This window comes from Nicotiana tabacum, chromosome 20 (assembly GCF_000715075.1).
Source record: "Nicotiana tabacum cultivar K326 chromosome 20, ASM71507v2, whole genome shotgun sequence".
NCBI classification, from domain to species: domain Eukaryota; kingdom Viridiplantae; phylum Streptophyta; class Magnoliopsida; order Solanales; family Solanaceae; genus Nicotiana; species Nicotiana tabacum.
The window spans coordinates 81297158-81304484 of NC_134099.1; positions in this window are offsets into that span (position 1 = coordinate 81297158).

Here is a 7327-nt window from a genome sequence, read left to right on the forward strand (position 1 = left end):
GTAATTTATCAATGAATACTCATAATGTGTATATGTTTATATATCCTGGTTCTACACTATCATATGTTACTCCCTTTGTTGCTACTAAGTTTGGGATAGAAACAGAAGCCATTAAACCTTTTGAGGTGACCATGATAAGTGTGGATTTTAACCACTTATTAGTACCTTTTTGCTTTATTTTTAGTCCAAAAGTAGTGATTTTTGTTTCCAAATCTAATGAAACTATGTGAATTGCAGGCATGTTGGAGGAATAGAGCTCAACGAAGAAATCTAACTCAAAAAAGAGCATTCCGGCTTAACAATATGTAATGACTCGGCCGGTCATTTTAAGTGTTGTAGCCCCGTTACCCTATTTACTACTTATTTTATGATCCATTATCGTTATGTGACTTGCTGGGGTAGTTGGTTTGGATCCGGGGATGTTTCAGAATGAGTTGGGACACTTAGTCCCAAGGTTGGACCTAAGTTGAAAGAGTTGATCGGATATTAACTTATGTGTAAATGGCTCCAGAATGGAGTTTTAATGGCTCTGATATCTCTGTATAGTAATTTCAGACTTAGGAGTGTGTACGGATATTGATTTGGAGATCCGTAGGTGATTTTGGCTTACAATAGCGAAAGTTGAAATATTTTGAAGTTTGGTAAGTTAAGAAGTTTAACCGAGAATTGACTTTGTGGTTACCGGGCTTGGAATTTTGTTTCGAAAATTGGAATAGGTGCGTTGTGCCATTTATGACTTATGTGTAAAATTTGAGATCAATCGGAGTTGATTTGATAGGTTTATCTAGAAATTGGAATTCCTTAGTTTTCATTAGGTTTGATTTGGGGTGCGATTCACGTTTTTGATATTGTTTGATGTGATTTGTGGCCTCGACTATGTTTGTATCGTATTTTAGGACTTGTTGGTATATTTGGTTGAGTTCACGGGGCATGGGGTAGATTTCGGAGGGTTAACGGATCGAATTTTGGTCTTAAGAAATGGCTGATGAGTTCTAGACTGGTGTGATCGCTGTCACACCTCTTTTTTACCCGAAAAGGGTATAAAGGAGTTTTTTCAATTAAAGTGACGATAATCGAAATGAGATTGTTTATTCAAATTTAGAGTCGTCACTTGGGATAATTTATGGTGTCCCAAGTCACCGGTTTAAAATTCCGAATCGAGGAAGTTTGACTATGTTTTATAGTCCGTGAAACACAAAAATTCGGTTAAGGAATTCTGTTAATCCGGGAGAAGGTGTTAGGCATTCTCGGGTTCTGTGGTATTAGCATGGTCGCTCAACTATTAGTAATTGGCCTAATTATCTGATTAATTACATGTTTAGAACCTATTGCACTTTTAACTTTCTAACCGCTTTTAATGTTTATAGAATTATTTCTGGAATAAGTCACGATGTCGTACACTTGCTATTTTGGTACACGTTATAAACCGCGTTACATGAAATGCACCCCCGAATTTGGAGATTACAATCGCGACCATGCCACGAGAACCGTACCCATAGTTGCAGTGATTTTATTTACGCCCCTAAAAGTTTGCTTACCCACGTATGTTCGACCTAAACATGCTCCTAACGATTAAATTAGTAAAATAAATAAAGGAAAGCTAAATAAGACAATTCATGGCATACTCATTTCTTAACAATTAGTTCCATTTATTTGACCAAACCCAATCCTAAAACGTTTATATGAACTTTATCGAACCGTATTTATCTCAAATTCAGATTCTTTAAATTAATCAAGCTCCAAATCCACGGTACTTGTTTTACTACTCAAACCAACAATAAATTTATTAATTTTTTAATTTAAGTTTCCTATTAACAAAGCTATTAATTTCCCTATCAAACCACCAGTACTTGTTATAATTTTCCAACAAAGCTGAAATCTCACTTTAGCTATTAAATTTACCCAACAAAATAGAATCAAACGGCAAGAAAGTGATAATCAAAAGCACAAAAAATCATCCAATTAAAAAATTAAAAACAACGCGAAAGGGAGGGGGCAAGAATGGGACCTTTGTGACCAAAACTTTCGGTTACAGAGCCAACCACGGATGAATTCAAAAGAAAATCGCCGACCAAATTGAACCCAAGAAACTACCTGAGGCGGAGACCGCGCCGACGTCCTCAAACTATTTCTCCAATTTCTACGACGAAGGATTTGGACAAATCACTAGCTGCCATTGAATTAATAAGGAATGTAGAGAAACAACGAGTTTTATTACAAACTCAACACTAGGAGATGTTCAGGTGAATTGGGAACGGAGAAATTTTGGGTGGGTCTTCCATTTTCCACCTTTGGAATTAGGTTACCTTTTTGGAATGTTTGCCGAAGAAATCAAAAAATTGTCTTCAGTCTTTTTCCAAAAAAGAGAAATGTTGTCGTTCGTCCCTTTTAGGAATTAGGAAATTGGAAATTGAAAGATTTTTGTTCCATCTTTTCTTTCAAGAAATGGCTGTTGTTTTTGGCTTTTTAAAGTTTGGAATTAGGTTGATATTTTTTGTCTTAGCTAGGTCTAGCTTGTCAAGAAGAAGAAGAGTGCTTTTAAAGTGTTAGGATTTTATGAGTATTGAGCTTGGATATATGGGCTAATGATAATTGGGGTTGAATTTAGGGAATTGGGTTGGACCATATCTTTTGGGTTTGAATCTAGGCTAGGAAGACCAAATAGTACAATGTATCTATAAAATGTAAAAATCACTCTAAATTAAAATAAACTAATATAAAACTAAATACTAAAAGTGAAACTAATTTTTGTATTTTCAAATAGTATAATACAATAAATATAAATATACTAACTGACTTTAACTTAAAGATGAAAAATATTTTTTGTAATTTTATTTTTGTTATAAAAATAAAGTAAAAAAGTCAAAACTATTTAGAATAGCGATACTAAACCTAAATTAAATATTTACGCTAAAATGTGTAAAATCTTGGGAAGGGTCAAAAATCACATGTCTACAATCGCACTACGAAGGTCTTGGTCGTAGGTGCAAGGGCGCAGGTGCGTGGGAAGCATCACAGAAGCGAATTTGGGTGAGCTGAGGAGTTGCACAGGTGCGAGGATATTTCCGCACCTGTGAGGTCGTAGATGCAGAGAGGGGTCATAGGTGTGAGGTATGTAAAGGGAAGTGGGGGCGCAGGTGCGGAAGGTTATCCACTGATGCAGATGCATATCTGCGCATGGGCAATCACAGATGGGGAAGTGGGCTTGAGGCTTTGGATCACAAAAACGATGGGAAATTTGCAAAAGCGGGACCGTAGATGTGGTTATGTGGAGAGCAGGTGCGAAAAAGCATGTCAGTGTTTAAATTTGAGGGTTGCGAGATTTTTATCATTTCTGGACTTTTTATGCTCGGATTAAGGCACTTTGAGAGAGATTTCTTGAGATAAGCCACTTTTGATTATTTTTATTCAATAATATTAATCACCCATTAAATTTCCCATCTAGTTATGTGTTTTTAAGGTTGAATTTTAGGAGTTTTGGGCTAGGGATTGGAGAGTGAAATTTGGGAATTTGAGTGACGATTTGGTGTCATAATTTGGTACGGTTAAACTCGTGGTTGAATGTGTGTTCTGATTTTGTAACTTTTATTGGATTCTGAGACGTGAGCATGGGGTTGACTTTTCGTGTTGACTTTTTAACTTTTGATTAAGAGCTTAGCATTTTCATATGGAATTGATTCCAATAGCTTGAGTTGAATGTATCGAATTGTTTGTGGCTAGATTCGAGGTGTTCGGAGGTCGATTCATGCATATTGGAGTAGAGATTCATACGGTTTGAGGTAAGTAATACTTCTAAACTTAGTTCTGAGGGTATGAAACCTTGAAATTACGTGTTATGTGATTGGTGCTGAGATGATGCGCATGCTAAGTGACGGGCGTGTAGGCATGCATCGTAGTAATTGTGATTCAGTCGATTCCGTGGAACTGTGTAGTCATCTTATCTGAATATTATTATTGTATTCTATGTGTTAGAGCACTTGTGCTATGATTTATGTTCGAAATCATGTTTAGGATATATGTTGGTGCTATTGTGACCCACAACGGTCGTTCTTTGCTATAGCGTTATTTTCTTAATTGCAGTTTTGTACTCAATCGCATTCATCATTGCAAATTATATCTCAATCTCTGTTTTCATGTATTGCCACATCAAGTATCATTGATTTGTTTTGCTTGGCATGAGTGTTGTGATCCCGGGAGACTGGAGAGATTGAGTGTGATGAGTAAGAATTGAGATAGTTAGGTTACTTTGAGAGTGTGAGTACGCGAGGCTTTCATTGTGTTGCATCACATACGATATGCATATTGACATGTAGATATAGAGATGTCATATTCCTTATATTATTCAGACTTGGCATATTTTATCTGTGTTGAGCTTAACTGTTAAACTTGGAAACATGTCTACATTCCTGTACAGGTACCTGCAGATTATGAGCTTCTCTGAGATATTGTTTTCATATTTTCTGTCATTTTTGTACTGTTTAATTTTGTATTTGGATTGTATTATTCTAGCTCGTCACTTCTTTCAGCCCAAAGGTTAGGCTTGTTACTTATTGAGTTGGTTGTACTCACTCCGTACTTCGTGTGCAAATCCAAGTATTTTCGGGCATGGTGCTTGCTAATTTCTGGAGCTTCATCAGTCGGAGATTATCGAGGTAGTTTCCTTGGCGGCTACAAACCTTGTCTCTCATCCTTTATCTCTTAGATTTATTTATATTGTTCTATTTTCCTAGATAGCGTTTCAGTTGTCTGACCGTGTTATTGTATAGATGCTCATGTACTTCGTGACACCCGGATTTTGGGAAAATTCTGTATTGAGTTGCGGTATTTTCATCTAGTTTTTATGAGATTTTATTTATTTAAATCTATTTCCGTACATTTTGAATTAAAAATGCCTCTATTTGTGAGTTCTCGGCTTGCCTAGATTCACGATAGGCGCCATCATGACACTTGTGATTTGGGGTCGTAACACAAGGCAAAAACAAGAAATGCAAAGCAAAAGTGCGGTCCGCAAAAGTAATTCTGCAGCCGCAAATGATCATGTGGTGCGCAAAAATGAAAGTGAGGCTGCAGATGAACCCTTGAAGCCTTAGAGAAGTTTAGTAGAGGTGTGGTCCGCACACCAAATTATGAGGCTGCAAAAGCTAGTTGCATTGACAAGCCTGATAAGTTCAGAGAAGCTGCAGAAGACCAAGTATGAAGCCTTTTGAGAATGTGGTCTGCAATCAAAATGTGCGGCCGCAGAAGCTGAAGTGCAACCGTAGATATAATTATGCGGCCGCAGAATCTCCCGAAGGGAATTTTTGTTAGTGAAATTGTAGACCCTATAAATAGACGGTACTTTTTAGGGCAACTTTTGTATTCCTATCAACTATAGCGATTATATTTTACCTTTTGGGAAAGTTGTGATCAAAATTGGAGAAGACCCATTACTTCTATCGTTTAATTGTATTATATGTCTTCAATTACTTTTTCTCTTTTAGTTTATGTCTTCAAGCATGAATAGCTATATTTTATCTACGGTTGTGACCCAACGCTAGTGTGTAAAACTTATAGGTTATTAATCTTAACGCTTATTCATGACTGGATATTTGTTATTTAGCCTTGTTTATGCTTTATATCTAGAATTAATGGTTGCAAATATTTATTAAGCCTATTTGACTTATTTCTTACTTGACAAAGATGAACCTAATCTAGGAAAACTTGGCTAACAAGGAATTGAGCTAGTTAAGGTTTTGACTAGTTTGATTAAATGAATTAAACTAGAGATATGGATAATCCCATTTGGACTCATATTAATTACATATATTTCTACCTATTAGGACTTGAGAAAGACAATTTGGGCATAACCAGTCTATGACCGAGAAGTATTGAGTGAGTACTTGAGAATTGAGAGTCATAACACATCCCGATCTACCAAGCAAGCATTAACTTAGTATACTCATAGGTTTACACCTAGGTGAAGGTTACATCCCTAGGCTTTTCCCTTAATTGATTACAACACCAAATATAATTTATTCTTTTGTTGGTTTTACTTAGTCTTATCTCTTAGCTGTTTACTTAAATAAAAATCACCCACTTTTCTTGAAAGTATAATTAAGCTATTTCATGTTCTCTTCTTGAGTATTTACTTTAACACTGATCTTAAGCTCATTCTGGAATTTGACCCCTACTCAAGTTGGGTATTATAATTGAAACGATCATTTCTAACTTGTTGTTTGAGTGTGAATTGGACGTGATCAGGCCACCCAATAGTTGTAGATAAGCGTGTTTTTAGAGATTGCACTGTTGTGATTGGCAACCGTATTACTACAACTGACTTAATTGAGTTAGAAATGGTTGACTTTGATGTTATACTTGGTATAGATTGGTTGTCTTCTTGATATGCTAATGTTGACGCTAGAGCAAAGACGTTCCAGTTCAATTTTCCAAAATGTTCAGTTATAGAATGGAAAAGTGTTTCTGCATCGCTAAAAGGTAGATTTATTTCGTACGTTAAGGCGAGTCGCCAAGGGATGCTTATATCATATAGTTCATGTTCGAGACATAGAGAAGGGAACGCTAACTCTTGAATCGGTTCCAATAGTGAATGAGTTCCCTGACGTATTTCTAAATGAGCTTCCAAAGTCTTCCTCCATAGCGGGAAAACGACTTTCCCATTGATATAGTGCCGGGTACGCAAGCAATATCTATTCCTCCTTGTAGGATGGAATTAGCAGAATTAAAGGAACTTAAAGAGTAGTTGAAAGATCTGTTAGATAAGGGTTTCATTAGACCCATCACTTCTCCTTAGGGAGAACTAATCTTATTTTTGAAAAATAAAGATGCCCCTACATATGTGCGTAGATTAGAGATAACTGAACAAGGTCACGATCAAGAACAAATATCCCCTTCCCAGAATTGATGACTTGTTCGACCAACTTCAGGGTGCCAAGTGCTTCTCGAAGATAGACTCAAGATCAGGCTACCATCAAGTTAGAATCAGAGAGTGTAATATACCTAAGATATCATTCAAAACCAGGTATGGCCATTATGAGTTTTTAGTTATGTCGTTCAAGCTGACTAATGACCCAATGATGTTTATGGATGTTATGAACAATGTGTTAAGGCCTTATCAGAACCTATTTGTCATAGTGTTTATTGATGATATTCGGGTATATTCCAAGTTTGAATCAGAACATGCAGAGCATCTACGTACAGTGTTAGGTATCCTTCAGGACCAGAAGCTGTATAACAAATTCTCGAAGTGCGAATTCTGGTTGAGTTCGGTAGCACTTCTTGGACATATAGTGTCATCAGAGGGCATCAAAGTAGATGGTCAAATGATAGA